We start from the raw sequence: 26,535 nt of genomic DNA, 5'->3' as shown, positions 1-26,535 counted from the left end.
ATACACCTATTGTCCAGCCATGCTCAAGAGCCTATACTCTACTTCAGTAAAACACTTATTTAAGGTTAACCCTAGATGTTGGAAACTGTTTAACTGTGCTCTGTAAATACTGTGAAGTTACACCACATGCGTTTATACAGAACATTTAAATGTGGGCTGAAATAAAATCCTAGAACCTTCACTGGTACTGCTTCTATTTTAAGATGGTAAACAGAAAGAAGTACCTATAATCACTCCCTCTCTTAAATATTTCTAGCTTTAATCCAGCACTCTTGGTTTCTATTTTTCATTGAAATACTTGTTGTACCATATGAAATGAAGGTCAAGTTTTGGTAAGTGCTGGATAAAATCTGTTTATGTCAAAAAATAAATGGTAAAGTCCTCCCAGCATGAAACAGTTTTAAAAAAATAATTCTAATGTGCTATTCAGGGTAGCCCCAACAAATCTGAGGAATGATTGACATACACCCCTCTTGATGCTAGATTTTAATCACAGTTATATAACTTTCCCTTGAGAGTAAATTCATAAGAATTGAAATTCACAAGACCCTCTATTCCCAGGGACCAACAAATAAGGAGCGCAGCTGCAGTCTCATTCAGGTTCTTATGCTTTATGTCCAGTGAAGTCATAGGAAGACCCCACATGCAACTAGGGACAAGAGCTGTGCTATGGACTGAGTGTGTCCCTGCAAAATTCATATGTTGAAATCCTAGCCCCCAGTGATGATGCTATTTGCAGGGACTTTGGGAGGTGATTAGGTTTAGGTAGTTAAGTAAATTATGTCTGAGGATGGAGCCCTCACGATGAAATTAATACCCTTCTAAGAGAGGAATAGACCAGAGCCCTCTCTCTCTCTGCTGTATGACCTAGAGCAAGAAGATGAACATCTGCAAGCCAGGAAGGAAGGCTCTCACCAGAAACCAAATTTGCCAGCACCTTGATCTTGGACTTCCAGCCTCCAGAAGTGTGAGAAATAAATGTCTGCTGTTTAAATCACCCAGTCTATTGTGTTTTGTTACAGCAGTCCAAGCAGACAATCACAAGGTGAAATTTCAATATCGAAGACAAATCAAGCACAAGCACACAGAAACTGCCATCGACTTCAGGTGGAATTGTCCCAGCTCACACTAGAGTCTATCAATACACATTGCTCTCTAAGCAATGGTTTTTTTAACAACATATATGAAAGCCTCAACATTGTAGCAGAACATGATAACAGTTTGAAATCTGCTGAAGAAATGTCCATCCGCTATTGGTCATCGAAGGATACGTTCTTCATCAAAGGCCCTTCTTCTGCTTGACTTTTTGTTCATTTTCCTACTTTACATATGTCACACAGAGGATAAAAGGAAATAAATGTTGACCTCACTGTTAGGAAACCTCCCTTAGTAAAAACCAGTTTTAAACTCTTGGGAGAATGAGATGTTACAAAATATACTGACATTATTGTGCCTGAAATAAAAAGGTAGCTCTTCTTATAGCTTCTCTGCAATTGTAGAAAACCATAAACTCCCACAGCGTGAACCTTCACCTAGTGAAGTTCTTTCACCTAGTGCCTCAGTGACCATACCCTCAGTCACAGGCCAGCTATTCTCAAATCATCTAGAGAAGAAGGTAGAGAAAGGTGGCAAAAATAGTTAGACTTTGTAATAAATCTATATACACCTCCACCTTGTTTGAAGATAACCTTTTGCTAACTTAACCCTCAAAATAAAGTAAGTTTTTATGCAGTTCCAAGCAGGTAGGTGGAGTCATTTTGGAAAAGGGAATAAATTGTGTGACTGCAATGGAGGAGGTAAGGACTTGATAATATGACTGAATGTTGAAACCACTGTGTTGTTTATGTGAAACCATCATAAGATTGTATATCAATGATACTTTAATTTAAAAAAAAGAGATCAAGGCTAAAGAGAGAGTATTGGAAGCAGCCAGAGAGAAAAAAAGATTACTTATAAAGGAAACATCATCAGACTATCAGCAGACTTCTAAGCAGAAACTTTACAGGCTAGAAGGGAGTGACATTATATATAGAAGGTACTGAAACAGAAGGACCTTTAACCAAGAATCCTCTACCAGGCAAGATTACCATTCAATTTGAAGCAGGAATTAAACAATTCCCAGATATACAAAAGTTGAAGGAATTCACCACCAAGAAGCCAGGGTATGTTAAGGAGACTGCTGTAGATGGAAATGCTCCTAAGATTAAATAGGTTTCACTAGTGAAAATAAACCCACAGTAAAGGTGGTAGACCAATGAATTATCAAGAAATGATGAAATTAAAACAAAAGAAGAAAAATCAACTATACACAAAATCAATAAAGGGATACACAAAAGTGCAGAATATGACAGGTAATGCAGGAATTGTGGAGAAAGAAGAAAAAAGTACTCTTAGATTGTATTTGATATAGAGCAATCAGCAACTTAATATAGACTACTATATAGTAAGGAAGCTATCCTTGAACCTTTGGTAAACACAAAACTAAAGTCTACAATGCAGAAAAAATTTTAAAGAGAAATATAATCACAACACTAAAGAAAAACATCAAATAACAAGAGAAGAGTGTAAGAGAGAAAGAAAAGAATAGAGAGGAGCTATGAAAACAACCAGAAAACAATTAATAAAATTGCAATAAGTACATGCCTATCAATAATTACCTTAAATGTAAATGGACTGAATGCACCAATCAAAAGACACAGAGTGGCAGAATGGATACAGAAACAAGACCCATCTATATGCTGCCTACAACAGACTCATTTCAGACCCAAAGTGAAGGGCTGGAAAAAGATGTTTGATGCAAATAATAGGGAGAAAAAAGCAGGAGTAGCAGTATTAGTATCAGGCAAAATAGATTTTTAAATAAAGAAAGTAACAAAAGACAAAGAAGGACATTACATAATGATAAAGGGGGTCTGCCAGTCCTGAGACCCAAAACAGAGGAAGAGAAAAAGATGATATAACCATTATAAAATATCTATGCACCCAACATAGGAGCACCTAAATATGTAAAACAAATACTAACAGAATTAAAGAGGGAAATAGATTGCAACACATTCATTTTAGTAGACTTTAACACAACACTCAAAACAATAGACAGATCAACCAGACAGAAAATAAATAAGGAAACATAGGTACTGAGCAGTACATTAGAACAGATGAACTTAACAGATATCTACAGAACATTCCACCCCAAAGCTGAAGGATACTCATTCTTTTCAAGTGTACATGGAATGTTTTCCAGAATAGATCACATACTAGGCCACAAAAAGAGCTTCAGTAAATTCAAAAAGTTTGAAATTGTATCAAGCAACTTCTCACACCACAGTGATATGAAACTAGAAATAAATTACATAAAGAAAACAAAAAAGCCTACAAACACATGGAAGCTAAACAACATGATTTTAAATAATCAATAGATCAATGCACAAATTAAAACGAAAATCAAGCAATACATGGAGACAAATGAAAACAAAAATTCAACAGCCCAAAATACATGGGATCCTGCAAAGGCAGTTCTAAGCAGGAAGTACATAGCAATACAAACCTACCTCAAGAAACAAGAACAATCCCAAATAAACAGTCTAAACTCACAATTAAAGAAATTATAAAAAGAACAAATGAATCCCAGAGTTAGTAAAAGGAAGGATATGAGAAAGATCCTAAAGGAGCAGAAATAAATAAAATAGAGAAGAATAAAACAATAGAAAAAAATCAATGAAACCAGGAGCTGATTCTCTGAGAAAATAAACAAACTAGACAAACCCCTAGCCAGAATTATCAAGACAAAAAGAGAAAATACACAGATAAATAAAATCAGGAATGAAGAAGGAATAATCACTACAGACATCACAGAAATACAAAGAATTATTAGAGAACACTATGAAAAATTATATGCCAATAAAAAGGATAACCTAGGAGAAATGGACAACTTTCTAGAAAAATTCAACCTTCCAAGGCTGACCCAGGAAGAAACAGAAAATCTAAACAGACCAATTACGAGCAATGAAATTGAATTGAATCAGAAAACTACTTAAGAACAAAATCCCTAGACCAGATGGCTTCAAGGCTGAATTTTATCAAGCATTCAAAGAACTACTAATGCCCATCCTCCTTAAAGTTTTTCAAAAAGTAGAAGAGGAGGGAATACTTCCAAAATCACTCCATGCAGCCAGCATCACTCTAATACCAAAACCAGACAAAGATACAGCAAAAAAAGAAAATTACAGACCAATATCCCTGATGAACATTGATGCAAAAATCCTTAACAAAATATTAGCAAACTGAACTCAAAAATATGTTGAAAAGATTGTCCATCATGACCAAGTGGGATTAATTCCAGGGATGCAAGGATGGTACAACATTCAAAAATCAATCATCATCACACATTACATCAACAGAAAGGACAAACATCACATGATCATCTCAATAGATGCTGAAAAAGCACGTGACAAAATTCAACATCCATTCATGATGAAAATTCTCAATACAATTGATATACAGTGTACATAACTCAACATAATAAAGGCCATATATGACAAACCCACAGCCAACGTCATACATAGCACCGAAAAGCTGAAAGCTTTTTCTCTAAGATCAGAAACAAGACAAGGATGCCCACTCTCCCCATTTTTATTCACATAGTACCGGAGGTCCAAGCCATGTCAATCAGACAACACAAAGACATAAAAGGCATCCAGATTGGTATGGAAAAAGTTAAACTGTCACTGTTTTCATATGACATTATATTACACCTAGAAAACCCTGAAGACTACACCAAAAAACTATTTTAACTAGTAACTGAATTCAGCGAAGTTTCAGCATACAAAATTAATACACAGAAATCTGTGGCATTCCTATAGACTAACAACAAAAGAGCAGAAAGAGAAATCAGGAAAACAATTCCATTTACAATTGCACCAAAAAGTATAAAATACTAGGAATAAACCTAACCAAGGAGGTGAAAGACCTATACGTTGAAAACTACAAAACACTCATGAAAGAAATTAAAGAAGACACCAATAAATGGAAATCTATCCCATGCTTATGGATAGGAAGAATATTGCTAAAATGGCCATCTGCCTAAAGCAATCTACAGATTCAATGCAATCCTTATCAAAATACCAACAGCATTCTTCAATGAACTAGAACAAATAATTCTAAAATTAATATAGAACCACAAAAGACCTCAAATAGACAAAGCAATCATGAGAAGGAAGAACAAATCTGGGAAGATTATGCTCTCTGACTTTAAGCTCTACTACAAAGCTACATTAATCAAAACAATTTGCTACTGGCACAAGAACAGACCCATAAATCAATAGACAGCCCAAATACAAGCCCATGCATATATGGTCAATGAATATACAATAAAGTAGCCATGAATATACATGGGGAAAAGACAGCCTCTTGAATAACAGGTGTTGGAAAAACTGGACAACTACATGTAAGAGAATGAAACTGGATTATTGTCTGACTCTATATACAAAAGTAAATTCAAAATGGATTAAAGACCTGAATATAAGACATGAAACCATAAAACGCTTAGAACAAACTCCTAAGCAAAGATCTCTTGAACATATGGATGAGAAATTTTATCCTGGACACATCTCCTCAGGCAAGGGAAACAAAATAAAAAATGAACAATTGTGACTATCTCAAACTAAACAGCTTCTGTACAGCAAAGGACACCATCAGCAGAGCAAAAAGGCAGCCTGCAGTATGGGAAAATATATTTTTAAATGATTTATCCAATAAGGGATTAACATCTAAAATATAAGAAGAACTCAGATGCCTCAACACCCAAAAAAGAAATAATTTGATTAAAAAATGGGCAGAGGATATGAACAGACACTTCTCCAAAGAAGAAATTCAGATGGCCAACAGGCACATGAAAAGATGCTCCACATCACTAATCATCAGTGAAATGCAAATCAAAACCACAATGAGATATCACCTCACCCCAGTCAGAAAGGCCACTATCCAAAAGACAAGAAATAACAAGTGTTGGAGAAGATGCGGAGAAATAGGAACCCTCCTACACTGTTGGTGGGAATGTCAAGTGGTACAACTGCTGTGGAAAGCAAAATGGAGGTTCCTCAAAAAACTAAAAATAGAAATAATATTTGATTCAGTAATTCAACTTCTAAGAATTTACCAGAAGAAAACAGAAAAGGTATATGCACCCCTATGTTTATAACCACCCTATTTGCAATAACAGATATACATTAGCAACCCATGTCTGTCAACAGATGAATGAATAAAGAAGATGTGGTACATATACACAATGGAATATTATTCAGCCATAAAAAGAAAAGAACTCCTGCCATTGCAACAACATGGATGGATCTAGAGGGTATTACTTTCAATGAAACAAGCCAGGTGGAGAAAGACAAATACCATAAGATTTCACTTATTTATGGAATATAAAACAAGCAAAACTGAATGAACAAAACAGCAGTGAACTCACAGACACTGAGAAGTGATAGTGGTTACCAAGGGGGAGGGACTTAGGCAGGTGCAGGACAATGGTGAGGAGGATAAAGGAACACAATAATTCAAAGTCACAATGTAATTTGGTCACAAGGACTGTAGTATAGCATGGAGAGTATTACTGTGATTCTGTAACATCTTTCTACATTGATAGATAGTAACTGCACTAGTGGGAGTGAAGATCTGATAATGTGGGTAAATGTTGAACCACAGTGTTGTATGTTTGATACCAATGTAAGTTTGTATATTAATGATATTTCAGTTAAAAACATAATAATAATGCAAAGGAAGAAAGAAATGAACAAGTGGGACTACATCAAACTATAAAGCTGTACAGCAAAGGACACCATTAGCAGAACAAAAAGAAAACTTACAGTATAGGAGAATATATTTGTAAATGACTCATCTGCTAAGGGGTTAACATCCAAAGTATATAAAGAGCTCACATGCCTTAACACCCAAAAGACAAGTAACCCAATTAAAAAATGGGTGGAGGACCTGAACAGACATTTCTCCAAAGAAGAAATACAAGTGACCAACAGGCACATGAAAAGAAGTTCCCTGATGATGCAAATCGTCAGGGAAATGCAAATCAAAACCACAATGTGATATCACTTCACACCAGTCAGAATGGCCACTATCCAAAAGACAAGAAATAACAAGTGTTGAAGATTATGCAGAGTAATGGGAACCCTCTTTCACTGTTAGTGGGAATGTCAATTGGTGCAATTGCTGTGGAAAGCAGTATGGAGGTTCCTCAAAAAACAAAAAGTAGAAATACCATTCAATCCATTAATTCAGCTTCTAAGAATTTACCTGAAAAAACAAAATCCCTGATTTGAAAAGGTATATGCACCTCTGTGTTTATCACTACACTATTTGTAATAGCCAAGATATGGAAGCAACCTAAGTGTCCATCAATAAGATGAATGGATAAAAAACATATCATGGGGGCGGAGCCAACATGGCAGCATGAGTAGGACAGTGGGAATCTCCTCCCAAAAACATATATATTTTTGAAAATAACAACAAATACAACTAATCCTAAAAGAGAGACCAGAAGACACAGGACAACAGCCAGACTACATCCACTCATGCAAGAGCCCAGCGCTTGGTGAAAGGGGTAAGATACAAGCCCCGGCCTGGTGGGAACCGAGCACACCTCCCCCCAGCTCCCGGCGGGAGGGAAAGGGAGCCCAGGACTGCTAAACACCCAGCCCCAGCCACCCACACCAGAGCGCAGACACAGTGCATGCATGGAGGGCTGGAAACTAGGGAAATAGGGCAGCAAGACCTCTGAGCGGGTTCCGAAGCCCCTGTGACAAAGAAAAGCAAGTGCTTTTTTAAAGTCTTAAAGGGACAGGGACATAACAGCTGGACGGAAACAACAAAGGTCACAGTCCAGTGGCTGGAAATTATAGGGAAAACAGGGCACACTAACCCTCTGGGCAACAGCTCTGAGAACCCTCACAGAGGTAAACAGCCAAACAACCCCCCGTCCATTACCCTCCGGGCTGCAAAGCAGAGAAGCAGCCTAAGGCAAGCCCCGCCCTCAGAAAGGGAGTTTTCTCCATATTGGCCGGCAAGACACAAAGACCCAGTCTACACGCAATTACCCAACACAAGCCACTAGGGGTCGCAGTTGTCCCAGTAAAGAAAGGCCAGTAGCAAGTGAAAAGTTTGGCCCTCCCAGCTGACAGTCAATAGCACCTGTCAACATGAAAAGGCAAAAAAATATGATCCAGACAAGACAAACCCAGACAGCTTCGGCATCTGCTACATCTTCCCCTGAGAAGAAACCTGGGGAGATAGATTTAACCAGTCTTCCTGAAAAAGAATTCAAAACAAAAGTCATAACCATGCTGATGGACTTGCAGAGAAATATGCAAGAACTAAGGAAGGAGAATACAGAAATAAAACAAGCTCTGGAAGGACTTCAAAACAGAATGGATGAGATGCAAGAGACCATTAATGGACTAGAAAACAGAGAACAGGAATGCAGAGAAGGTGATGCAGAGAGAGATAAAAGGATCTCCAGGAATGAAAGAATTCTAAGAGAGCTGAGTGACCAATCGAAAAGGAACAATATCTGCATTATAGGGATACCAGAAGAAGAAGAGAGAGAAAAAGGGATAGAAAGTGTCTTTGAAGAAATAATTACCGAAAACTTCCCCAAACTAGGAGAAGAAATGGCCTCTCAGACCACAGAGGTACACAGAACTCCCATGACAAGGGATCCAAGGAGGGCAACACCAAGACACATAATAATTAAAATGGCAAAGATCAAAGACAAGGACAAAGTATTAAAGGCAGCCAGAGAGTAAAAAAAAGATTACCTACAAAGGAAAACCCATCAGGCTATCATCAGACTTCTCAACAGAAACCCTACAGGCCAGAAGAGAATGGCATGATATACTTAATGCAATGAAACAGAAGGGCCTCGAACCAAGAGTACTGTATCCAGCACAAATATCATTTAAATATGAAGGAGGGATTAAACAATTTCCAGACAAGCAAAAGTTGAGGGAATTTGCCTCCCACAAACCACCTCTACAGGGCATCCTACAGGGACTGCTCTAGATGGGAGCACTCCTAAAAAGAGAACAGAACAGAACACCCAACATATGAAGAAGGGAGGAGGAGGAATAAGAAGGGAGAGAAATAAAGAATCATCAGACTGCGTTTATAATAGCTTAACAAGCAAGTTAAGTTAGACAGTAAGATAGTAAAGAAGCTAACCCTGAACCTTTGGTAACCACAAACTTAAAGCCTGCAATGGCAGTAAGTTCACACCTCTCAATAATCACCCTAAATGTAAATGGACTGAATGCACCAAACAAAAGACACAGAGTAATAGAATGGATAAAAGAGCAAGATCCATCCATATGCTGCTTACAAAAGACTCACCTCAAACCCAAAGACATGCACAGACTTAAAGTCAAGGGATGGAAAAAGATATTTCATGCAAACAACAGAGAGAAGAAAGCAGGTGTTGCAATTCTGGTATCAGACAAAACAGACATCAAAGTAAAGGAAGTAACAAAAGACAAAGAAGGACATTATATAATGATAAAGGGCTCAGTCCAACAAGAGGATATAACCATTATAAATACATATGCACCCAATACAGGAGCACCAACATACCTGAAATAAATACTAACAGAACTAAAGGAGGAAATAGAATGCAATGCATTTATTCTAGGAGACTTCAACACACCACTCACCCCAAAGGACAGATCCACCAGACAGAAAATAAGTAAGGATACAGAGGCACTGAACAACAAACTAGAACAGATGGACCTAATAGACATCTACAGAACTCTACATCCAAAAGCAACAGGATACACATTCTTCTCAAGTGCACATGGAACATTCTCCAGAATAGACCACATACTAGGCCACAAAAAGAGCCTCAGTAAATTCCAAAGATTGAAATCCTACCAACCAACTTTTCAGACCACAAAGGCATAAAACTAGAAATAAACTGTACAAAGAAAGCAAAAAGGCTCACAAACACATGGAGGCTTAACAACACGCTCCTAAATAATCAATGGATCAATGACCAAATCAAAATGGAGATCCAGCAATATATGGAAACAAACGACAACAACAACACTAAGCCCCAGCTACTGTGAGACACAGCAAAAGCAGTCTTAAGAGGAAAGTATATAGCAATCCAGGCATATTTGAAAAAGGAAGAACAATCCCAAATAAATGGTCTAATGTCACAATTATCGAAATTGGAAAAAGAAGAACAAATGAAGCCTAAGGTCAGCAGAAGGAGGGACATAATAAAGATCAGAGAAGAAATAAATAAAATTGAGAAGAATAAAACAATAGCAAAAATCAATGAAACCAAGAGCTGGTTCTTCGAGAAAATAAACAAAATAGATAAGCCTCTAGCCAGACTTATTAAGAGGAAAAGAGAGTCAACACAAATCAACAGTATCAGAAATGAGAAAGGAAAAATCACGACGGACCCCAAAGAAATACAAAGAATTATTAGAGAGTACTATGAAAACCTATATGCTAACAAGCTTGGAAACCTAGGAGAAATGGACAACTTCCTAGAAAAATACAACCTTCCAAGACTGACCCAGAAAGAAACAGAAAATCTAAACAGACCAATTACCAGCAATGAAATTGAAGCAGTAATCAAAAAACTACCAAAGAACAAAACCCCTGGGACAGATAGATTCACCTTAGAATTTTATCAGACATACAGGGAAGACATAATACCCATTCTCCTTAAAGTTTTCCTAAAAATAGAAGAGGAGGGAATACTCCCAAACTCATTCTATGAAGCTAACATCACCCTAATACCAAAACCAGGCAAAGACCCCACCAAAAAAGAAAACTACAGACCAATATCCCTGATGAACGTAGATACAAAAATACTCAACAAAATATTAGCAAACCAAATTCAAAAATACATCAAAAGAATCGTACACCATGACCAAGTGGGATTCATCCCAGGGATACATGGATGGTACAACATTCGAAAGTCCATCAACATCATCCACCACATCAACAAAAAGAAAGACAAAAACCACATGATCATCTCCATAGATGCTGAAAAAGCATTTGACAAAGTTCAACATCCATTCATGATAAAAACTCTCAGCAAAATGGGAATAGAGGGCAAGTACCTCAACATAATAAAGGCCATCTATGGTAAACCCACAGCCAACATTATATTGAACAGTGAGAAGCTGAAAGCTTTTCCTCTGAGATCGAGAACTAGACAGGGATGCCCACTCTCCCTACTGTTATTTAACATAGTACTGGAGGTCCTAGCCACAGCAATTAGACAAAACAAAGAAATACAAGGAATCCAGATTGGTAAAGAAGAAGTTAAACTGTCACTATTTGCAGATGACATGATACCATACATAAAAAACCCTGAAGACTCCACACTAAAACTACTAGAACTGATATCGGAATACAGCAAAGTTGCAGGATACAAAATTAACACACACAAGTCTGTGACTTTCCTATACACTAACAATGAACTAACAGAAAGAGAAATCAGGAAAACAACTCCATTCACAATTGCATCAAAAAAAAAATAAAATACCTAGGAATAAACCTAACCAAAGAAGTGAAAGACTTATACTCTGAAAACTACAAGTCACTCTTAAGAGAAATTAAAGGGGACACTAACAGATGGAAACTCATCCCATGCTCGTGGTTAGGAAGAATTAATATCGTCAAAATGGCCACCCTGCCCAAAGCAATATACAGATTCGATGCAATCCCTATCAAATTACCAGCAACATTCTTCAATGAACTGGAACAAATAATTCAAAAATTCATATGGAAACACCAAAGACCCCGAATAGCCAAAGCAATCCTGAGAAAGAAGAATAAAGTAGGGGGGATCTCACTCCCCAACTTCAAGCTCTACTATAAATCCATAGTAATCAAGACAATTTGGTACTGGCACAAGAACAGAGCCACAGACCAATGGAACAGACTAGAGAATCCAGACATTAACCCAGACATATATGGTCAATTAATATTTGATAAAGGAGCCATGGACATACAATGGCAAAATGACAGTCTCTTCAACAGATGGTGCTGGCAAAACTGGACAGCTACATGTAGGAGAATGAAACTGGACCATTGCCTAACCCCATATACAAAAGTAAACTCAAAATGGATCAAAGACCTAAATGTAAGTCATGAAACCATTAAACTCTTGGAAAAAAACATAGGCAAAAACCTCTTAGCCATAAACATGAGTGACCTCTTCTTGAACATATCTGCCCGGGCAAGGAAAACAACAGCAAAAATGAGCAAGTGGGACTACATTAAGCTGAAAAGCTTCTGTACAGTGAAAGACACCATCAATAGAACAAAAAGGAACCCTACAGTATGGGAGAATATATTTGAAAATGACAGATCCAATAAAGGTTTGACGTCCAGAATATATAAAGAGCTCACACACCTCAACAAACAAAAAACAAATAACCCAATTAAATAATGTGAAGAGGAACTGAACAGACAGTTCTCTAAAAAAGAAATACAGATGGCCAACAGACACATGAAAAGATGCTCCACATCGCTAATTATCAGAGAAATGCAAATTAAAACTACAATGAGGTATCACCTCACACCAGTAAGGATGGCTGCCATCCAAAAGACAAACAACAACAAATGGTGAGGCTGTGGAGAAAAGGGAACCCTCCTACACTGCTGGTGGGAATGTAAATTAGTTCGACCATTGTGGAAAGCAGTATGGAGGTACATCAAAATGCTCAAAACAGACTTACTATTTGACCCAGGAATTCCACTCCTAGGAATTTACCCTAAGAATGCAGCAATCAAGTTTGAGAAAGACAGATGCACCCCTATGTTTATTGCAGCACTATTTACAATAGCCAAGAATTGGAAGCAACCTAAATGTCCATTGATAGATGAATGGATAAAGAAGATGTGGTACATATACACAATGGAATACTACTCAGCTGTAATAAAAGGGCAAATCCTACCATTTGCAGCAACATGGATGGAGCTGGAGGGTATTATGCTCAGCGAAATAAGCCAAGCAGAGAAAGAGAAATACCAAATGATTTCACTCATCTGTGGAGTATAAGAACTAAGGAAAAACTGAAGGAACAAAACAGCGGCAGAATCACAGAACTCAAGAATGGACTAACAGGTATCAAAGGGAAAGGGACTGGGGAGGATGGGTGGGTAGGTAGGGATAAGGGTGGGGGGGAAACAGAAGTGGGGTATTAAGATTAGCATGCATGGGGGGTGGGAGAAAGGGGAGGGCTGTACAACACAGAGAAGACAAGTAGTGATTCTACAACACTTTGCTATGCTGATGGGCAGTGACTGTAAAGGGGTTTATAGGGGGGACCTGGTATAGGGGAGAGCCTAGTAAACATAATATTCATCATCTAAGTGTAGATTAATGATAACAAGAAAAAAAAAGCAGTTCCTGTGTGGTGACCTCCAATAAGTTCTACACAATGGTATAAAGGGCATATAAAAGTGTAGGCAAAGGGTTTGTTTGCGTTTATACAGAGGATCAAAGCCTAATTTGGCTACCCCGAAAATGAACTAAGATATGATATGAAAAAGAACTTCCAACATCAGCACTCTCAGGAAGACTCATGCCAGAAGATGATCATCAAAAAACCCCAACAAAGATCCACGCGCTGCTACAGGTGTAGATGCACTCATCCCACCGGTTCTTGGACTTGCCATGGGAATGATGAAGGAGATATCTAAGCTGGCCTGTGCATACAGTAAAACAACAAATTTGACTGGATCTGCACTGTTGGAACTCAACCAAGAATTAGGAGAAGTGCAAATTGTAGCACTCCAAAATCTTACAACTACAGACTATTTACTGTTAAAAGAACATATGGGATGTGAACAGTCCCCAGGAATGGGTTGTTTTAATTTGTCTGATTTCTCTCAGACTGTTCAAGTTCAGTTGGACAATATCCACCATATCATAGATAACTTTTCACAAATGCCTAAGGTGCCTAACTGGTTTTCTTCATTTCACTGGAGATGTCTGGTAATTATAGGTATGCTTTGGTTATGTGACTGTATTCCTATTATGTTAATGTGTGTGTGCAATTTAATTAGTAGTTTAAAACCTATACATGCTGAAGTTACTATACAAGAAGATATGTCAAAGAAATAATCAATCTTCCCATGTTTTCTTCTGCCTGCTACTTCTATAGCTTTTCTTCTTCCTTCCTAATTACAACCCATAAATAGAATTCGTGCCTCATATCGAATTTACCGTGTATCACAATTCAACCAAGTGGTAAAGATACGTCAAGACAAATGCTGGGCATAGAAGCCACAGGGCATAAATCTGCAAAGAAGTAAAAAACTAACCTTTTCAAACAATAAGGCTTCTCTCTCACTTACCAACTTTACATTTCCCTGTATGGCCTCGGAAGATGACTGGTTAGCCAGAGACGGATAAGATTCCTCAAGGGAGGAATAACCTAAGACAGGCACAGTCGCAGGGAGGCCATCAGGTGAGAAATTGGGGATCAACAGAGGTGAGGCTTAGAACCTCTTCCCCCCTGTTCTGAGAGAAATTTGCTGCATCCGTGGATGTTTTATTGCCCTTGTCTAGCTTGGATTAACACATAGTCTACAGGTACACACCTGATCATCTACATCTGCTCTCTTACAACACTAAACTATGTTTTCTACCTTTATCTTGCATCTATCTACCACTTCAGCATTTTATTAAAAATAATAATAATAAAGAGAGAAATGTGGTATCCACATATAAATCAAGTATAAAAATCAAACGAATATTCATATTTGAACTGACTGCTTATAGTTCACAATGCATGATCAAAACCAAAAGTTTCTGTGATGACTGCCCTTGTACTGTTCACCATGTAACTTATTCACTATGTAAGAATTTTTTCTCCATGTAAGAACTTGTTTGTTATGCTTCAGAAGATTGCAGACTGATGAAAATTAGGCTTGGGGTGGATTAATGATTATACACTGAGCATTGAGTCCCCTATACAGAATTTTATTTTATTGTTGTTAACAACCATTTGATCAATAAATAGGAGAGATGCCCTCACAAAAAAAAAAAAAGTACACACTTCCAATTGTAAAATAAATAAGTAACCGGGATGTAATGTATAGCATAAGGAATATAGTCAAAATATTGTAACAACTTGGTATGGTGATAGCTGGTACCTAGAATTATCATGTATATAAATGTTCGATCCCTGTGTTGTACACCTGAAACTAATGTAATACTGTGTGTCAACTACCCTTCAATAAAAAATAATTATCTAAAAAAAAATTTAAAAAAGAACATATCATACATATACACAATGGAATATTATTCAGCTATAAAAAGAAAATACATCCTGCCATTTGCAACAACATGGATGGATCTAGAGGGTATTATGCTCAGTGAAACAAGCCAGTTGTAGAAAGACAAAGACCATATGATTTCACTTATTTGTGGAGTATAAAAAAAAAGCAAAACAAAAGGAATAAAATAACAGTAGATTCATAAACATCAAGAAGAGACTAGTGGTTACCATGGGGGAGGTGTTGAGGCAGGTGGGGAGGGAGGATGAAGGGGATAAAGGGGCACAAAAATTCGCAATCACAATGTAAGTTGGTCAGGAGAATAGTAGTACAGCATGGAGAATAGTCAATGACTCTGTAATATCTTAATACATTAAGAGATAGTAACTGCAGGGGTGAGGATTTAATAATATGGGTAACTGTTGAACCCCTGTGTTATGTATCAATGATACATAAAAAAACACAGAAGGAACAAAATAGCAGACTCGTAGACATTGAGAAGTGACTAGAGGTTACTACACGGGAGGGGTTGGAGTGGTTCGGGGGAGAGGTAGAGGGGTATAAAGGGACACAGTAATTCTCAACCACAATATAAGTTGGTCACAGGGATAGTAATATAGCATGAAATAGAGTCAATGATTCTGTAATATCTTTCTATGTTGATAGTAACCTCACTGAGGAGGTGAGGATTTTACAATATGGGTAACTGTTGAACCACTGTGTTATACATTTGAAATTAATGTAAGATTTTATATCAACAATACTTCGATTAAAAAGAAACATGAGGGAAGGGAATTAAATTCTATCAAGGAAAAAGATGTTGATGCTTAGGATTCTATAAGGGCAGGGATCTGAAGTTCACAGATGTACAAGGTGTGCTCCACAGGCTTTTCTGACTAAGCTGACCCTCCTTAGTCTCCAACCAATCACTTCTAAGATGTGCTAAAAACATGAATATATTCCTGCTTAAAGTTAGACTTTTGTTGCTAACTGCCAATGCCCCACAAGGACTCAGATCTAGTGCTGACTCTGCCATAGCCTAAATCAGCTAGTTTTAAGTGACAATGTCACCAGTGCTTAGTAAATAGCACAATAGTGAGACTAAAAAGGAGGAAATACAAAAAAGTTCTCAGTTGCAGTATTTCTTACTAGGGCTTGTCTAGGTCATGAGCAAAATAAATTGGAGCCCTCCAATTCAGGGAACAGGAAATGAAGAAAGTCTGCCCTTTTAATAAAAATAGCATCACATCCTTCCTGTGCATACTTTAAAAATAAATATTTTACTAGTTTATGGTTATTTAAGTACCCTTCACTATATTCCCTTGGAACAACTCTTACCCTGGGCTGAGCCACCCTCTCATTGATAAACCTCAGCACTCTTGACTTACTGTGCTTTCTCAGGCTCTCAGCCTGGGTGGCCAGGGAGCAGTGCCACAATTAGACCCAAACTAGAGTAGGATCAATGAGGAGCTGAGGAGATACCAAACTATGCCTGAAGATTGGAGCCCCATATTTTCAGTTGAGAAGTGCTGTGGGTAAATCCCAAGGAACTACCTACCTGGGGCTGAGGCTTATGCAGTGCCCCATTCTCCACCAGTATAGTATGAAAGAAGAGAAGCCCAACCCTGAGGGAATGTACCAGGAATGTGAAATACAAGAGAATAAACCTAGGTCTGAGTTTCAGCATTTCCTGAATACCTTCTACGGCCAGGCAATGTGCTAGTGCTGAGGAAAGAGACATAAATGATGAATGATCAAGTGGGTCCCTAACCTTAAAAAGCTCACCCTGCAATGTTTTGTAAGATTTTCTCACATTTTCATTTAGCCATTTTATAGTTTTAGCTCTTATATTTATGTCTGTTATCCATTCTCAGTTCATTTTTGTGTGTGATGTGAGGTAAGAGTAGAGGCTCACTTTTCTGTACACAGCCATCCAGCACCCTTTATTCAAAAGATCATTCTTTCCCCATTGGATTGCTTTGATACCATTTCCAAAAATCAACTGGCCATATATGCATGGGCCTATTTGTGGACTTACTGTTCTGTTCCATTGATCTTTTTATGGTTATACCTATACTACATTGTCTTGGTTTCTAGTTCTTTATCATAAGTCTTAAAACTAGGTAGTGTTAGGTCTTCCAATTTTGTTCTTCCTTTTCAAAATTGCTTTGGTTTTTCTACATCTTTTGCATTTCCACATCAAGTTCTGTCTGAAAAAAAAAAAGCCTGCTGATATTCTGACTGAATTTGAGGTGACTTTATAAATCAATTTGGAGAGAATAAACATCTTAATAATACTATTCCCAAATTCATGAACACACAAATTTCTTTTTGGTCCCTATGCCTGAGTTATCAATCTTTCTAAGTATTTTGGGGGGAATTTTTTTAGAAGAGTATCTCTAAAAGACTCTGTTATATATAGCATATATATATATAATATTGAGGACATAAATGCTGTCTAATATTAAAGGTTAATAACAGTACCCAAGAAAGGATATGAAGGTACATTATTATTGCAACAAATAACAGAAAATGTACGTCTTTACATCTAATTTTGCCAGTATCCTTTTTCACTAATAGACTTTTCTTCAACTGACACACTATTTGGTCTTTATGTGTTTATTCTCCTTGGAGTGTGTAAATATGATGTCTAGTTTCACTTCTACTTGAAGGATATTCACCTTCACTTTCAGCCTTTCACTCTGACAGAGTGATCCTCAACTCTGATGTAAACAGCATGCAATATTTGATCCCTGAATAACAGAAAACTGTGAAACCTTAAGACTTCACATCTAGGTTCTTCCTAATGGAAATAAGAAAGGACTTCATCTCTTTAGACATTTCAGTGTGATGTATGACTGGGACTAATATCCAACAATCCATGCAACAGATCAATCAAAAAGATGTCCTCCAAAAACCATCCAAAGAACTATTTTGTTGCAAACCAGCTGAATATAAGCCTTGTTCATAAAGATAAGGACATGTTTCTCTGTAACTTCAAGTGTCTAGTCGGAAGAGAGCTGAACTTCAATGAAATTTTAATGTATGCAAAAGTTGCCTTCAACAGCCCATACATTTAATTTTTTGAATCCGTAGCCTCAGGCAGTTCCCCCTGCTTCTGAGAGACCAGCAGCACAGTGCCTTCTCCCCACATCCAGAACGGGTCCATGCTTCTAATATTTCTCTCCCACAAATCCTAGAATTAGAGGCTATCGATGTTGAGAACGGTCTTAGATATCATCTAATCCAATCCTCTTGTTTGAAAACTGGGAAAATGAGGCCTGGGAACATAAAATCACTTATGCATAGTCATACCATAAAGTACTAATGCAGAAACTAGAACAGAACTGAAGCTTTCTGCCATTCACTACATTAAGAGTGTCACAGAGAATACCATATCATTGAGATTAGTTAAAACTTTTTTTTGATATCACTAATGTACAATTACTTGAACAACACTATGGTTAATAGTCTCCCCCCATTATCAAGTCCCTCCCACCACATAGCCCCTTACAGTCACTGTCCATCAGCATAAGATGCTATAGAATCATTATTTGTCTTCTCTGTGCTATACTGCTTTCCTGGTGACCACCCCTGCATATTATGTTTGCTAATCGTAATGCCCCATTTTCCCCCTTATCCCTCCCTTCCCACCCACCCTCCAAAGTCCTCTTCCCTTGGTAACTGTTAGTCCATTCTTGGGTTTTGCAAGTCTGCTGCTGTTTTGTTCCTTCAGTTTTTTCTTTGTTCTTATACTCCACAGATAAGTGAAATCATTTGATACTTGTCTTTCTCTGCCTGGCTTATTTCACTGAGCATAATACCCTCTAGCTCCAACCATGTTATTGGAAATGGTAGGATTTGTTTTCTTCTTATGACTGAATAATATTCCATTGTGTATATGTACCACATCTTCTTTATTCATTCATCTACTGGTGGACACTTAGGTTGCTTCCATTTCTTGGCTATTGTAAATAGTGCTGCGATAAACATAGCGGTGCATCTGTCTTTTTCAAACTGGAGTGCTGCATCCTTAGGGTAAATTCCTAGGAGTGGAATTCCTGGGTCAAATGGTATTTCTATTTTGAATTTTTTGAGGAAACTCCATACTGCTTTCCACAATGGTTGAACTAGTTTACATTTCCACCAGCAGTGTAGGACAGTTCCCCTTTCTCCACATCCTCACCAAAATTTGTTGTTGTTTGTCTTTTGGGTGTTGGCCATCCTAACTGGTGTCAGGTGATATGCATTGTGATTTTAATTTTCATTTCTCTAATGATTAGCAATGTGGAGTATCTTTTCATGTATCTGTTGACCATCTGAACTTCTTCTTTGGAGAATTGTCTGTTCAGCTCCTCCCCCCATTTTTTAATTGGCTTATTTCCTTTTTCTTTGTTGAGGTGCATGAGCTCCTTATATAATTTGGATGTCAACCCCTTATCAGATATGTCATTTATGAATATATTCTCCCATACTGTATGATGTCTTTTTGTTCTACTGATGGTATCCTTTGCTATACAGAAGTTTTTTAGTTTGATATAGTCCCACTTGTTCATTTTTGCTTTTGTTTCCCTAGCCAGGGGAGATACATTCATAAAGAAGTTGCTCATGTTAATGTCCAAGAGATTTTTGCCTATATTTTTTTCTAAGAGTTTTATGGTTTCATAACTTACATTCAAGTCCTTTATCCATTTTGAGTTTACTTTTGTGTATGGGGTTAGACAATGATCCAGTTTCATTCTCTTACATGTAGCTGCCCAGTTTTGCCAACACCAGCTGCTGAAGAGGCTGTCGTTTCCCCATTGTATATCCATGGCTCCTTTATCATATATTAATTGACCATATATGCTTGAGTTTATATCTGGACTCTCTATTCTGTACCACTGGTCTGTGAGTTTGTTCTTGTGCCAGTACCAAATTGTCTTGATTACTGTGGCTTTTTAGTAGAGCATGAAGTCAGGGAGCATAATTCCGCCACTTTATTCTTCCTTCTCAGGATTGCTTTGGCTATTTGGGGTCTTTTGTCATTCCATTTGAATTTTAGAACTATTTGCTCTAGTTCATTGAAGAATGCTATAGGTATTTTGATAGGGATTGCACTGAATCTGTAGATTGCTTTAGGCAGGATGGCCATTTTGACAATATTATTTCTTCCTAGCCAAGAGCATGGGATGTATTTCCATTTATTAGTGTCCTCTTTAATTTCTCTTAAAAATGTCCTGTAGTTTTCAGGGTATAGGTCTTTCACTCCTTGGTTACATTTATTCCTAGGTAGTTTATTCTTTTTGATGCAATTGTGAATGGAATTGTTTTCCTGATTTCTCTTTCTGCTAGTTCATCATTAGTGTATAGGAAAACAACAGATTTCTGTGTATTATTTTGTATCCCACAACTTTGCTGAATTCATATATTAGATCTAATAGTTTTGGAGTGGATTCTTTAGGGTCTTTTATGTACAATATCATGTCATCTGCAAGCAGGACAGTTTGACTTCTTCCTTGCCTACCTGGATGCCTTTTATTTCTTTGTGTTGTCTGATTGCCGTGGCTAGGACCTCCAGGACTATGTTGAATAAAAGTGGGGAGTGTGGGCATCCTTGTCTTGTTCCTGATCTTAAAGGAAAAGCTTTCAGCTTCTCACTGTTAAGTATGATGTTGGCTGTGGGTTTGTCTTATTTGGCCTTTATTATGTTGAGGTACTTGCCCTCTATATCCATTTTGTTGAGAGTTTTTATCATGAATGGATATTGAATTTTGTCAAATGCTTTTTCAGCATCTATGGAGATGATCATGTGGTTTTTGTCCTTCTTTCTGTTGATGTAGTGGATGATGTTGATGGATTTTTGAATGTTGTACCATCCTTGCATCCCTGGGATGAATCCCACTTGATCATGATGGATAATCTTTTTAATGCATTTTTAAATTCAGTTTGCTAATATTTTGTGGAGTATTTTTCTATGTTCATCAGGGATATTGGTCTGTAATTTTCTATTTTTGTGGTGTCTTTGCCTGGTTTTGGTATTAGAGCAATGTTGGTCTCATAGAATGAGTTTGGGAGTATTCCCTCCTCTTCCACTTTTTGGAAAACTCTAAGGAGGATGGGTATTAGGTCTTTACTAAATGTCTGATAAAATTCAGCAGTGAAACCATCTGGTCCAGGGATTTAGTTCTTAGGTAGTTTTTTTTATTACCAATTCAATTTCTTTGCTGGTAATTGGTCTGTTCATATTTTCTGTTTCTTTCAGCCTTGGGAGGTTATATTTTTCTAGAAAGTTGTCCATTTCTTCTAGGTTATCCAGTTTGTTTCCATTTAATTTTTCATAGTACTCTCTCATAATTCTTTGTATTTCTGTGCTGTCTGTAGTGATTTTTCCTTTCTCATTTCTGATTCTGTTTATGTGTGTACACTCTCTTTATTTTCTTGATAAGTCTGGTTAGGGGTTTATCTATTTTGGTTATTTTCTCAAAGAACCAGCTTCTGCTTTCATTAATTCTTTCTATTGTTTTATTCTTCTCAATTTTATTTATTTCTGCCTTAATCTTTATTATGTTCCTCCTTCTCCTGACTTTAGGCCTCATTTGTTCTTCTTTTCCAGTTTAATTAATTGTGAGTTTAGACTGTTCATTTGGGAATGTTCTTTCCTGAGGTAGGCCTGTATTGCAGTATATTTCCCTCTTAGCATGGCCTTCCCTGTGTCCACAGATTTTGTGTTGTTGAATCATTGTTGTCATTTGTCTCCATATATTGCTTGATCTCCATTTTTATTTGGTCGTTGATCCATTATTTAGGATAATGTTATTAAGCCTCCATGTGTTTGTGGGCTTTTTCGCTTTCTTTGTGTAATTTATTTCTAGTTTCATACCTCATGATCTGAGAAGGTGGTTGGTACAATTTCAATCTTTTTGAATTCACTGAGGTTCTTTTTGTGACCTAGTATATGATCTATTCTTGAAAATGTTCCATGTGCACTTGAGAAGAATGTGTATCCTGTTGCTTTTGGATGGAGTGTTCTGTAGATGTCCGTTAGGTCCATCTGTTCTAATACATTGTTCAGTGCCTCTGTCTCTTTACTTATTTTCTGTCTGATTGATCTGTCCTTTGGAGTGAGTGGTGTGTTGAAGTCTCCTAAAATGAATGCATTGCATTCTGTTTCCCCCTTTAATTCTGTTACTATTTGTTTCACATATGTAGATGATCCTGTGTTGGGTTCATAGATATTTATAATAGTTATATCCTCTTGTTGGACTGACCTCTTTATCATTATGTAATGTCCTTCTATATGTCTCTTGTTATTTCCTTTGTTCTGAAGTCTATTTTGTCTGATACAAGTACTGCAACTCCTGCTTTTTTCTCCCTCTTAGTTGCATGAAATATCTTTTTCCATCCCTTTACTTTCAGTCTGTATATGTCTTTGAGTTTGAAGTGAGTATTTTGTAGGCATGATATAGACGGGTCGTGTTTTTTAATCCATTCAGTGATTCTATGTCTTTTGATTGGTGCATTCAGACCATTTATATTTAGGGTGATTATCAATAGGTATGTACTTATTGCCATTGCAGGCTTTAGATTTGTGGTTACCAAAGGTTCAAGGGTAATTCCCTTACTATCTAGCAGTCTAATTTAACTCACTTTGTGTGCTATTACAAACACAACCTAAAGGTTCTCTTCCCTCCCCCTTTTTCTTCCTCCTCCATTCTTTGTATGTTATGAATCATATTCTGTACTCTTTGTCTATCCCCTGGGTTACATCTATTTAGCCTTAGGAACACTTTCATCTATAGGAGTCCCTCCAAAATGCACTGTAGAGGTGGTTTGTGGGAAGTAAATTCTCTCAACTTTTCTTAACTGAAAATTGTTTAATCCCTCCTCCAAATGTAAATGATAACTTTTCTGGGTATAGTATTCTTGGTTCAAGGCCCCCCTGCTTCATTGAATTAAATATATCTTGCCACTCCCTTCTTGCCTGTAAGGTTTCTGTTGAAAAGTCTGATGATAGCCTGATGGGTTTTCCTTTATATGTGATCTTTTTTCTCTCTCTAACTGCTTTTAAAAGTCTGTCTTTATCCTTGATCTTTGTCATTTTAATTATTATATGCCTTGATGTTGTCTTCCTTGGGTTCCTTGTGTTGGGAGATCTGTGCACCTCCATGGCTTGAGAGACTATCTCCTTCCCCAGATTGGGGAAGTTTCCAGTAATTACCTCCTCAATGACACTTTCTATCCCTTTTTCTCTCTTTTCTTCTTCTGGTACCCCTATAATAGGAATATTGTTCCATTTGGATTCATCACACAATTCTCTCAATATTTTTTCATTCTTAGAGATTCTTTTTTCTCTTTGTGCCTCAGCTTCTTTGTATTCATCTTCTCTAATTTCTATTCCATTTTCCATCTCTTCTACTACATCTAATCTGCTTTTAAATCTCTCCATTGTATGTTTCATTTCAGATATGGAATTTCTTAATGATTGAATCTTTGACCTAAATTCGTTCCTGAGTTCTTGAATATTTTTCTGTACCTCCATAAGCATGTTTATGATTTTTATTTTGAACTCTCTTTCAGGCAGATTGGTGAGTTCAGTTTCATTTGACCTTTTTTCTGGGGTTTGTGAGATTTTGGTCTGAACCATGTTCTTTTGATGTTTCATATTTCTGTGTGGTGCCCACTAGTGCCCAGAATCTCCAGTCTGTGGAGCTGCTCGGCCCCTAGAGTGATTTTGGGGGTCATAGGGGAGCAGAGCTGGTGCCTGGGGTGAGGAAAGATCTGTTTCCTGATTCCCATCTGCAACGCCTGTCTCCGGTGTCAGAGCCAGTGGGCCAAGCACACAGGTGTGTAAGCCTCTGTACTTTGTGTCTCTAGCTGTTGTAGGCGGGGCCTCCCTCTAGCTGGCCTGATGCCAGCACAGTGACTGCAGGTTTGTGAACAGGTACTGGCAGGCTGGGAGGAAGGCACAGCAGGCTGCGTGTCACAGTGGGGTGCCTCAGAGCTGAGTAGGCAGCCAGGGGGATGGAGCACCTGAAGCTCCTCAAAGTTCCCAACCAGCTGGGCAAAGCGTGCCCAGAAAACCTTGTCCAGCTCTCCCCTCCCCCACGCAGAAAGCTCTGTGCAAACCCCGCTCCTTCAGCAGCCCTCTTGCTGTTAGGAAGCCTCTCAGACCGCCTGCTTTTCCCTTCTTCCAGAGTGGTTGGGTGTGGATCCCCTCTTCCACAAATGGCCAGAATCTGTCTCTCAAGCACTCCACGTGTCTGAGCTCCCCAACGTCCAGAGCACCGCACAGTGTAGGTTTCTGCTCCCAAAGCAGACCTTCAGGGCTGAGTGTTCAGCAGTCCCAGGATCCCACCCCCTCCCCCACTCCATTTATCTTTCTCCCCCCAGTGAGCTGGGGTGGGGGAAGGGCCTGGGTACCACCTGATTAAGGCTTTCATACGTTACCCTGTTTCGTGAGGTCTGCTCTGTTCGTGAGGTCTGTGTGCAGTCTGGTTCAGCCTTCTTGTTGTTTTAGGAGTAGTTGTATCAATTAACTACATTTTCATACTATCTGTGGTTTGGGGAGGAATTCTCCATCTTACCTCTCATGCTGCCATCTTGAATCAGATTAGTTTAAACTTTTATGTTAAGGTTCTGTAGGATAGCTCCATTTATTTTTTCTTTTTAATTAAAAGTAATACACAATAATTTTTTTTAAAGAAAATTTTGAAGTGAATACTCCAGGTATTACAATTTAAAATGAAATATTTTGGAAGGGTTATAATTAACCTGACTGCTTTAACTGCACCTGGGGCCCCACATGTAGCTATAGAGACACACCTTTTAACATGCACAAACACATATGAACCTTTTTCAATATTCAGGAAATATAACAGGATAATCACAATTAGCACAAAGAGTATTAAATGAGTTCAAATCAATAGACTAATGTTACCCACCTCCCCAAAACATGAAAATGTGACATTAATGGTAAGAATGGCATATCATGGTTATAAAATTCCTTTGCATGCGATATTCTGAGCCAGATGTATTACCTCTCCCAAGGTCCTGAAGCCAAAGTTGGGAGAAATTTTTATTTTCAGCTGTTGACTCAATTTTGTTTCCTTTGGACAGTTTCAACTGTTACTGGCTTCAACTCCAATTTTGAGAAGACAACTCGAAACCCATATATTTAATCATACATGTCCTGTTTGGCATTGACTTTTAAGAAGCTTATGAGTGAGCAATAAGTTCACTGCTTTTTCTATGGTGAGATATGTAGAATAAGAGACACATCTGTTTTTTTAATTATGCAATTTATTTAAACTGAAAATTTTCCCACCTCATTTTTCCCACCTATCCCCTTTGCTCTAGCAGCCACCAATCTGTTCTCTGTGTGAATGAGCTCATTTTTTCTTGTTTTGTTTTGTTTTGTTTTGTTGTGTAGAATCCATTTAAAAGAGATCTTGCGATATTTGTCTCTCTGTCTGACATATTTCACTTAACATAATACTCTTGAGGTCCATCCATGTTTTTGCAAATGGCAAGATCTCATTCTTTTTTTATGACTGAATAATATTCAGATAATATAAATACTCCATGCCCACACATACACACACCGCAATATTTCTTTATCCATTCAAACATTAATGGACACTTGAGTTATTTCCACATCTTAGCTGTTGTTAATAACAAATCAATGAACATGGGGGTACACATGTTTTTTTGATTTAGTGTTTTTGTTTTCTTCAGATAAATATCCAAAAGTGGAATTGCTCCATCACATGGTAGTTCTATTTTTAATTTTTGGCAGGACCTCCATATTTTCCATAGTGGCTTCATCAATTTACATCCCCATCAACAGTGCACAAAGGTTCCCTTTTCTCCATATCTTCACCAAAACTTGTTATTTCTAGTCTTTTTTTATAACAGCCTTTCCAACGGTTGTGAGGTGATAGCTCATTGTAGTTCTGAATTGCATTTCCCTGATGAATAATAATGTTGAACATCTTTTTATGTACCTACTGGCCATCTGTATGTCTTCTTTAGAAAAATGCCCCTTCAGATATTCTGCCCTTTTAATTGGATTTTTTTTTTTGCTATTGAGTTGTGTAAATTATTTATATACTTTGTATATCAGGTCCTTATGAGATACAGGATTTGCAAATATTTTCTCCCATTTGGCAAGTTTTATTTGATTGATGGTTTTCTTTGCAGTGCAGAAGCTCTTTAGTTTGATGTAGCCCCACTTGTTTATTT

The sequence above is a fragment of the Manis javanica genome, chromosome 1, assembly GCF_040802235.1.
Source record: "Manis javanica isolate MJ-LG chromosome 1, MJ_LKY, whole genome shotgun sequence".
NCBI classification, from domain to species: Eukaryota; Metazoa; Chordata; class Mammalia; order Pholidota; family Manidae; genus Manis; species Manis javanica.
Note: the sequence above shows the minus strand (reverse complement) of the source record.